Raw genomic sequence first — 10,647 nt, 5'->3', positions numbered from 1 at the left:
GTTATCTGAAAGAAACAATTGCACAAAACTAAATTTTATGCTCAATAAACTACTTTTACGGATTATTCAATATCTGCTGGAATCTGATATCTTAACATACTTGTCTACTGCTGGGTACTATCGCCGCTCATTCACCAGATAGATACCATGGCGACAGCATAGCTGTGGTGTAGTCCTGTGGATAAGTAATTTAGGAACGTTTCAGATACGTTCATGGCCTTGCATCGTACGATCAACCCCGTACCCATTCGTGGGATGGTTTGTGACCTGGCTACAAATGCCAGAAACCTCAAACAAAGAACGATCTCTTTTTAAACCATAAGAAAATCTTTGTGTGGAAATGTATCTGCAGAGGATAACGAAACTAAATACTGGCCAATGGTCGCTCTGCTTCGCGCCCTTTAAGTGTGTTAGCAGCTTGTGATATGGTAACGAGCGGAATAGAGAAAACGGCTGTTTTGTAAAACAAAAGTTCAACACACTTGATGGATGGTTGTTTGTAAATGTGTACGTTTCAAATTTTTCCGAAGGTCACATAATAATCTGCGCATATATTTTACACCATATTGGGACATACCGGAACCTCCAAATCAACTATAAATGGGCGTTCAGAAGCGCACAAAACATTTCCCTCAATCTCAATAGAACATCTACCCAAGACTATGCACCCGCTGCTTATCGTATTCATGGCTCTCCTTGGTAAGATGGTGTTTTGTTGTTAAAAGATTGCTGATATCTCCAGTATTACCAGAGCAGACAGTACCATTAGAATGCGGTCTGGTAATGTATTATTTGCGGGTGACTGCGTTATTTATAAGCAAACTTCGAACGCCACGATTTTATTCTTGCAGCACAGACCTTAATCAACTGACGAATCAACTTTCGTGTTATTATTTTTTTCTGTCTTGTATTCAACTATTGCGTCCTTGTGATGGTAAACCTGTGTTCCCACTCCTGCCTAAGGTCTGGCTCTGAGGCTGGCAGTATTCAATAAATAAATAATTAATTAATTAATGATGTACATGTTGGCAGGTGGAAATAAATGCGCGGAAAACTAACAGCATTACAATTTCAAAAACTGGCATGTCAGAGCCACGTCTACATTTTTGGTATGCCCATACAAGGCGTAACCCAGGTAAAATTCTTGGGGGCCACAATACCCCTGCTCTGACCTGAAACCATTATATCAGTAAACAAACGAACAAATCATCTAAATACATCGGACTTATTCGGCGCAATTTACCTTCACCTAACACGTCCAGAAAGCTTCTGGCCTACTAAACACTAGTTCGATCAAAGATACTATATGCAGCACTGATCTGGAGCCCCATTATTGGTCTATTACGAACAAACTTGAACCACCGAAAAATAAAACTACCCAAATTACACTCAGAAACTCCTCGCAAACACAAAGCATCACAGCAATGTATCTAATCTCTATTTTATCCCATTTTATGGGTTTTTCATACACTGTAACACTTACTAAAGCCAGTATTCGTGGGCTGCCCGCACATTAAACCCTCTAATTAGGTTTTTTAGGGGCGAAGCTCCTCTTGCTCGGGCCCTCTCCCGTCCCTCGTTGCTGCTGTATACGGCACGGCACATTAATGATGCTTGTGGCAGGATACCCCTAGGGATTGGCCAACCAAAGATTGGCCGAAGAGGACAAAACGTTCAACGCGTTCGTTGCTACCCAACAAGGAGAACAGGAAGAAGAAGAGGTTGTCGTTCGTCGCCTGTGAGCTCAAGACACCTACCGGGGGTACACGACACAAGACGCTCTGCAGAAGGTGACAACCAAGGTGGCTAAAATGTCACACACAGAATTTGCCAACTTATCCATGGAGATTCTCATCGTCCAGAACAACACCTACATAATCACCACAAACATCGACGTCATCGACAAGCTTCTCAACGGGCTTGGTGGAAAGCTTGACGTGTCGAGTCTTTATATAATGTGTGGGCGAATGTTTCACGGTTTTACCGATAAGCATTTTTGCTTCGCCCCTCTCATCATCATTCACTTCGTGGAGTTGGCGGAATTTTTTTCTTCGTGTGATTATCCACTCATAGTCCGGCCGTTGTTCGCGCGTACTAACCTATTTCTCTTTTCGCCAGTTTTGCTTGCTATTCATAACTGGAATAAGCTCCCGGGTAAGGTCGTCTACGTCATTAACCACGACTCCTAATTAAGAGCCAGCAATATTTCCCAATATACACATTTCTTCAAAACATTTTTACGTTTCTCTTAATACACATTTTGTACGTAGGTTGGTTTCAATTTGGTACCTATTTCCAGTCTTTGTGTGTACGCGAAATACGTAGCTAAAATTTGCCACTGGCTCATTTTTTCATTTGTATTTCCAATGCTATTGCTGTTTTTATATTAATTTCTTAACCACCGCCTGCATGTAACACTCGTGAACGCCTTCAGTGTAAAGGAACAAAAAATATTACCTGTTATTTCGTTCCAATATTTCCGGCAACCTTTTTGCCTCGGCTTGTTAGCTCACTGCTTCTTCATGATGTATTCTTTCTCATTAATATACAGACATCTCGCTACAAATTTTAAAAGCCTGCAGCGCTTTTTAGGCACTATGGTGAAACATTTGAGGTCTCGAGTTTTTTAGATGACTTCCGGTTTTCAAGGAATTTCAAAGATTGAATGTTAAGGCGGTGTAAACAACATTTTGCACAATCTACAGTCCATAACACCGAGTTTTTCATACCGCTATATACGGAGTAGCTTCGTAACTTATAATTTTGCGCTGTAGTGTTGCCAAACAACCACACCTGTTTTAATTTGAATGTTCAAGTAACTATATAATACAGCCAAAACAAATAAAAGGGTCATCGCGAATAAGTTGTAGTATTCATACAAAAATAGTAATGCTGAGGGGGAAACGTTTAGTGCAGCTTTAGGTCAGCCGAAGAAAAATTATCTCAGACTAATTAGTGGGCTGCCACCTCAACAAAATTGTATTTTATTTGTCTGGTACTAGCATGGAATTGAGCATTTCTTGTTCAGCACGCCAATTTGATGATTTGCAGAGCACCTGTACGGAAAGCTCAGCTTTTGTACCTGCATTGCAGTACGGATCAGAGAAGAAGTTACATAGTTCACATCTTAAAACAAAGGGCATAATTGGCAATCCCTTAATAAAAACTGGTTTTTCTAAAGAGAAGTATATTGTAGCCTGCGCAATAGTAAGGACAATTTTCTGTTTCAGAGCAAATTCATTCGCTTTGGTAGCGCGTGACCACCAACTGATTTCCTCTACATCAGTGTCCTTATCCGAGTTTCTAGTTTAATGTATATTGGAAATTCTAAAAAATTGTCCGGTTATACCTGCAGTATTACCTAACGTACGAATGATAAATGATATTTTCCCCTGCGACCAGAACAATTGATTACCTCTATGCTTGGCGCAGTTGTGTGCACAAAAAAATTCCAATTTACAGAGTGAAGTGAGCGAACGTTAGGGAGTAGGGCATCCGAAGCACTCTTCCAGGTGCTGTTCAAGCTGCAAAGCAATGTAGTGAAAACAATTTCCCTATGCCATTAGTATTCAAAATAAATATTTGAATTCTTTCACACGATGTTAAAATAGCGGTTGTAATAACTTTTTAATTAGAGAGTCAGCTTTATTATATAATTTTCTCACAAAGTTATGAAACATAACAAGGTGTGTTATTCTGTCCTACATTGCAGAAGAACAAGATGTATTTACTGACAGCGCTTGCGCAAAATTAACATTTGAGGTCTGCTTAAAGGCAGTAAACCTAATTTCTGCTTGCTCAATTGAATTTAACAATATAAAGCTGTCATTGAAATGTGTACTACTTTTGATGCAAATGATGCCTAACTTCAAAATTCTACCTAATCAGTCAGACTATTTGAGAGATAAACACAGATATATATATATATATATATATATATATATATATATATATATATATATATATATATATATATATATATATATATATATATATATATATATATATATATATATATATATATATATATATATATATATATATATATATATATATATAAACGTTTTATTGTAGCCGGTGGCCATAGACTACTCGGCTTCTTGGAAGGGTTCTAAGGACTTGACTATAACTGTAGTTTTTAAAGTTCTTCACGAGCGTGGTTGAATAAAGCGCTTCAAACTGCTCATGCAGCACACTACGAGATACGTGAAGCTGATACGGCGCATGTCGAATGGGAAATAAGGGTGGTTCCATTGGCGAACGAATTCCTGAAATGGGCTCTGTTGCCTCAGTCATGTAGTGGTAGTGGGGTGGCGAGCGGCAAGGAAAAGTGGCTCCCTTGTTGATGATGACAAAAGGCGAAGGAAAAACGTAACTAGTTTACTTCATGGCGAGAGATAAGCAGCCACGATACAGGAACAGCAAGGAGCCGACGGGCAGAGTGGCGCTCTTTGTTAAGTCGCAAACGTTGACTTATTAGAACTACCTAGAAGGTGGGTTTTATACACAGAAGCTGTAATGGTTCCACTTCTTCCCCAGTTCTGATGCACACGACCTGAACACAGTACAGACACATACGAACACTCTTTGTCGAGTTTGTGAGCGCTGGCGGTAGCGGCTCATGTTGAGAGACCGGAGAGAGATCTTCGAGTCGGCGCCCCTGCAGATGCGAGTCTGAATGCTGAACAGTTCGTTTTGTATTTTGTGACTGCCACGGCTTGAGTCAGACCGCGCCTGGGTGCGTGTCTTAAGTGGCTCAAGGAAGGGGGGATTTCCGCGAAGCACACGAGCACTTCCCTCTTTCACCAACTTGTAGCACGCCCGAACAGGGTACTGGCGCGCTGAACCAAAACAGGGCTGAAGTGGGTGTTGCAGGCCAAGAGAGAGAAATAAATTCATTGCTTGACCAGCATGCGGTCAGTTGTTATGTAGGCTGAAAGTCTCTTCCAAGGGTGTTCAGTTATTGGCGAGGACTTACTTTTTTCGGTGGCGGCCGCAGCCATCCGTACACCCCAATACTAAGGATCACTGTTGAGCTGCGCAGTATCGCATCCCACTTCTCCGGTGTACTTATAATTGTTCTTGCTATATTTGTGGTGATGATAGCAGGGCAGCCATCGAAAATATGTTTTAGTTCAGCCCTGCTCGTGAAGTGTTAAAACAGTTTTGTGCAAGCCGTACTTTGAGGTGTTGCAGAAAAAAAATTCCCTCGCACTTCCCCGAGGGGGAGAGTGTGTAAGTGCGAATGCACGGTTGTTGATTGCGCGATTACGGTGGATATCGTGATCTTAATGAGTAGTCGAGAGATTACACACACGCACACAACTGTAATGTTCACGAAAGAGAGATCACACACACACACAACTACAAAGAAAGAAAGATGCATTTATTCACAGACACCTATTTGTGTTGTCGTTGTACTTGATTGCTAGAGAGGATCTCAGCTTTGAAATTTCGTGTCAGTACTCCTTTAAGCGGGTGCATTAGCCCTTCTCACGCCCGATTCCTGGCCAATCCCCCACGTGGGTATGTGCCATGCAAAGACACCTATTTGCAAAGACACCAGGTCGTTGTACTTGATTGCTAGAGCGGATCTCAGCTTTGAAATTTCGTGTCAGTACTCCTTTGGCCAATCCCCCATGTGGGTATGTGCCATGTCAGCGGCCTGGCAGCGCGCGCCCATCTCCCCCCGTTGCCAAGTAAGACGAGGAGCGCGCGCACCCGCAGCTGTTGCTGCGCGGACGGCGGCGGAATGCGGACGGCGGCGGACGCTTCAGGCTCGCTTAAGAAGTGCATTCGCCCTTAAAAAAATACCAAGAGAGTGCAAAGCGCTCGTTAGAGAAATCCACGTGGCGACTGCCGAGCGTTCTGTCCCCGCCACGCGCAGTGGATTTAGCAAACACAAAACAACTGTAAGAAATTGTAAAGCCTGTAATTCTTGGCGTGAGCAACAGGACAATATCGATGCGGGTTAATATGACTAGATCTAGCACAGTGCAAAGCAACAACAGAACATGAATAAAAAATTTCAAGCTTGTAAACATGCGTGGTGACGTGTCCTTCAGTACTTCCATGTTAAAAATAGTGCCGCTTCCGTATGGTTCAAGCCTTGCACGACTCAGTGAAAGCTTCGCCAGTTGAAGTGGTAAAAGTGCGCAATGCTGAAGATGCATTTACACCCACCACGGGCCGCAAAGAAGATGGCCCCTTAAAAAATGCTTCTTTACATTCTCTACGAGTAATGTTGACATCCTACCAACTTTATTGCTATCCTACATACTCTTACATTCTCTTGACAGTTGTATGTAAAATTTCTATTGAATGTATGTTGACACTCGTCTATTGACTGTTTTATATAGAAGGTGTACCTAATTTACGTTAACAATTATCTGTTGACGGTTGTATATAAGATACAAAAAAAAAGACGCCGACCAGTCGGAACAAAACGTACTGACGTTTCGGCCTCCAGCACAGAAGCCTTGTTCACAATAAATGCATCACCAGAAGGGGGTTGTTTAAGTGCGCTTGAGTAACCGCTGCAAAGAGCGTGCGTAGATTGGGATTAGATTTCCGTAATTACGATTGACTGTTTTACATGTGGTCTGACTGATTAGTGATTCCAGATGTAGCCGCGATGCTGTCACTTTTTCTGTTGCGACGATTCTTGCGTTGTCCCAATCAATCTTGTGGTCATTCATGACGGCGCCTTTGGCTAAAGCATTGTTGCGGACTCTGTTATTCTTTAGGTAAAGTGCGTGCTGCTGCAGACCATTCTTATAATTCTCTGATTCCCCGATATACACGCCGCTGCAGTCTGCACAAGGTATCTCGTATACCACACCAGGGAAGCGCTCTTTCGGCAAGCGGTCCTTGACTCTCATGAGCTCATGGCACATCTTTTTGGCTGGAACGTGTGCCACCTGCACGTCATATTCCCGTAGGACACGTGTCAAACATTCACTTGTTCCTGGAAGGTAGGGCACAGGAGCTCGCTTCAATCGGGGCAGGAGGTGCATCCAGTTGTCCCCGTCGGGTCATTTCGCGTTTCGTTGCGCTTATAAAGTGCCTCGGGTAACCGCAGCTAGCCAGGTCGTACTGTACTTTTGCCGTGTCCACCGCCGCATCCTCGGGCTTAGCGCACAATCTTCTCGCACGCTGCAGTAGCCTGCTATTTACAGCCCTCTTGTGGGAAGCGGGGTGCACGGAGCTGAATTTCAGGAAGCGGCCTGTGTGCGTTTTCTTGCGGTACACACTGAAACGTAGCCTGTGGCCCTGCCGAGACACGAGGACGTCCAGGAAGGGAAGTTTGACATCGGCCTCCTCTTCTAACGTGAACTGAATGGCACGTTTCATACTGTTGAGGTGGACCAGCAAGCTCTTTGCAGCGTCTTTCTGAACGACACAAAAGCAATCGTCGACGTAACGCAAGAACACTTTTCGGTGAGGGGCAAATGAGGCTAGTGCGCGTGCTTCCAGCGCTTCCATGCTCAGGTTCGCCGCCGTGACCGAAATAGCGGCACCCATTGGAGTCCCCTGCCTTTATTTAGAAATGACCCATAAAGACAAAGTACGTATTGTTCAGACAAAAATCTAGAAGCCTCCGTAGTTCTGGCACATCAATCGGTGATCTCTGGGGCAACGTCTCATCAGCCTCGAGAGCAGCGGTGCATACGTTGACAGCCAGGTCAATCGGAACGCTCGTGCAAAGGGACTTCATCGAAGGACACCATCAAGTCGTCTTTCTCGATCCCGGTGTTGCGAGTCTTCTCGACAAAATAGAAAGAATTACGAACGTGAGTGGTCCCGTTACCGACGAGCGGCGCCAGAACTTGGTGCAGGAACTTCGACACACTGTGCAGAGAAAAATGAGTATAATCAACGATTTGGCGCATTGGGACGGGCAGATTATGAATTTTTGGCAGTCCATAGAGTGCAGGTGCGGATCCGTTGTGGCTGAGCAGCTTGTATTAGAGTGCTTTGTGGTTCGGGGAAATGGTGAGAGATACGTCGGCCAGCAGCTTTTGGAGTGCTCTTTCCACCTTGAGCATCGGATCCTTTTTGAGGCGGATATACGTATCACTGTCATCAAGCAGAAAGCGCATCTTCTTTTTGTAGTATGCCCTATCAAGAAGAACAGTAGCATTGCCTTTGTCGGCTGACAGGATCGCCATGTCATCGTTTTCACGAAGACTCTTGATTGCATCACGTTCTACACGTGTCAGCCCTGAGCGGGCAGGTCCGCGTTGAGCACCGTTAAGAACGCCAACCACTCAGGTGCGGGCCTCTTCGCGACGAGTGTTTTCGACATGCCTGATAGCGTTCTCCACCGCACATACTAGTTCCTCCTTGTCCGGTGCAGTTCCTATACTGAAATTCAATCCTAGGACGAGAACACTTTCCTCGTATGGGGTTGGCCTGTATGACGAAAAGTTATGCACAGTCGCTTTAGAAGCTGTCTTCGTTTTGAACGACTGCTCGGCGGGAAGGCTGGCCAGCTCATCGTCGTGGACGAGCTCGCATCTCAGACGCTGATGCTTTGTCTTCTGATTAGCGTGCAGTTGGAGTCTGGGGAACTCGACGGGGCACTGGTGTTCCAGGTGGCGACGAGCAATGAAGGCATCGTTCTCCAGTGCCCGAATTTTCACTTTGCAGTCCAGGATCCTGGGTTGCAATAGCAGCCTCTCCGCTTTTCCGATAACGCTGTGACCGAAAGGCGTACACAAGGCCTGTTGAGACGCAAAGAGCGGGGAACTAATTTTCTGGCTTTGCTCGTTATGTTGAGCTTCAGGTGGTTTTTAAAAGAGGCAACACGACAGTTGAAGTTAACATAATTCCGGATTTGGGTGATGCGTTCCTGGCCATACGCTGGCGCATGGTAATGAAGTCGAGAGCATGAAGGAATCCCGTCTGGCCGGGAGGGTACATTAGGAACGAAAAAGAGACGCCGACCAGTCCAAACAAAACGTACTGACGTTTTGGCTTCCAGCACGAAAGCCTTGTTCACAATAAATGCATCACCAGAAGTGGGTCGTTTAAGTGGGCTTGAGTAATCGCTGCAATGAGACTGCGTAGATCGGGTTTAGATTTCCGTCGTTACGATTGACTGCGTTAGATGTGGTCTGAATGATTAGTGATTCCAGATGTAGCGGTGATGCTGTCACTTTTTCTGTTGCGACGACTCTTGCATTGTCCCAATAAATCTTTTGGTCATTGACGACGGCGTGTTCGGCTAAAGCATTGTTTCGGACGCTCTTATTCTTTACGTCACGTGCGTGCTGGTGCAGATGATTCTTATAATTCCCTGATTCCCCGATATACACGCCGCTTCAGTCTGCACAAGGTATCTCGTATGCCACACCGGGGAAGCGCTCCTTGGGGAAGCGGTCCTTGACTCTCACGAGCTCATGGCACATCTTTTTACTGGAACGTGGACCACGTGCACGTCATATTCCCGTAGGAAACGTGCCAAACATTCACTTGTTCCTAGAAGGTAGGGCGCACGAGCTCGCTTCGTCGAGGCAGGAGGTGCGTCCAGTTGTCTCTGTCGGGTCAATTGGCGTTCCTTTGCGCTTATAAAGTGCCTCGGGTAACCGCAGCTAGCCAGGTCGTACCTTACTTTTGTCGTGTCCACCGCCTCATCATCGGGCTTAGCGAACAATCTGTTCGCACCCTGCAGTAGCGTGCTAACAATAGCCCTCTTGTGGGAAGTGGGGTGCACAGAGATAAAGTTCAGGTGGCGGCCTGTGTGCGTTTCCTTGCGGTACACACTGAACCTTAGCCTCTGGCCCTGCGGAGACACGAGGACGTCCAGGATGGGAAGTTTGCCATCGGCCTCCTCTTCTAACGTGAACTGAATGGCACGTTCCATACTGTTGAAGTGGGCAGCAAGCTGTTCACAGCGTCTTTCTGAACGACGCAAAACAATCGTCGATGTAACGCAAGAACACTTTTGGGTGAGGGGCAAAGGAGGCTAGTGCGCGTGCTTCCAGCGCATTTATGATCAGGTTAATAGCGGCACCCATTGGAGTCTCCGGCCTTTGCTTATAGAAACGGCCAATAAAGACAAAGTACGTATTGTTCAGGCAAAAATCTAGAAGCCTGCGTAGTTCTGGCACATCGATCGGTGATCTCTGGGGCAACGTCTCATCCGCCTCGAGAGCAGCGGTGCATACGTTGAGAGCCAGGTCAGTCGGAACGCTCTTGAAAAGAAACTTCACGTCGAAGGACATCATCATGTCGTCTTTCTCGATCACGGTGTTGTGAGTCTTCTCGACAAAATCGAAAGAATTATGAACGTGAGGGGTCCCTTTACCGCAGAGCGGAGCCAGAACTTGGTGCACACATTTAGACAGGCTGTGCAGGGGAGAACGAGTATAATCAACAATGGGGCACATTGCAACGTCCGGCTTATGGATTTTTGGCACTCCATAAAGTGCAGTTGCGGATCCATTGTGGATGAGCAGATTGTAGTAGAGTGTTTTGTGGTTGCGGAAAACGGTGAGGAATACGTCAGCCAGCAGCATTTGGAGTTCTCTTTCCACATTCAGCGTCGGATCCTTCTTGAGGCGGATATACGTGTCACTGTCATCAAGCAGAAAACGCATGTTCTTCTCGTAGTCGGCCCTATCAAGAAGAACGGTAGCAGTG

General features: G+C 45.4%; 1 long non-coding RNA gene across 1 annotated transcript in view; it reads left to right on the top strand.

Moving 5' to 3' along the window:
- Positions 1 to 558: 558 nt before the first annotated feature.
- The window catches only part of LOC144146924 (uncharacterized), a 47,682-nt gene continuing 37,593 nt past the window's right edge, over positions 559 to 10,647 (top strand). Inside the window, exon 1 of the long non-coding RNA XR_013317767.1 lies at positions 559 to 699. This is a non-coding gene — a long non-coding RNA (uncharacterized LOC144146924). The remainder of the gene's footprint in view (positions 700 to 10,647) is intronic.

This window comes from Haemaphysalis longicornis, unplaced genomic scaffold (assembly GCF_048455015.1).
Source record: "Haemaphysalis longicornis isolate Haplotype H1 unplaced genomic scaffold, Haemaphysalis longicornis Haplotype H1 scaffold_7, whole genome shotgun sequence".
Lineage (NCBI taxonomy): Eukaryota > Metazoa > Arthropoda > Arachnida > Ixodida > Ixodidae > Haemaphysalis > Haemaphysalis longicornis.
Note: the sequence above shows the minus strand (reverse complement) of the source record. Positions and strands in the feature narration are given on the sequence as shown.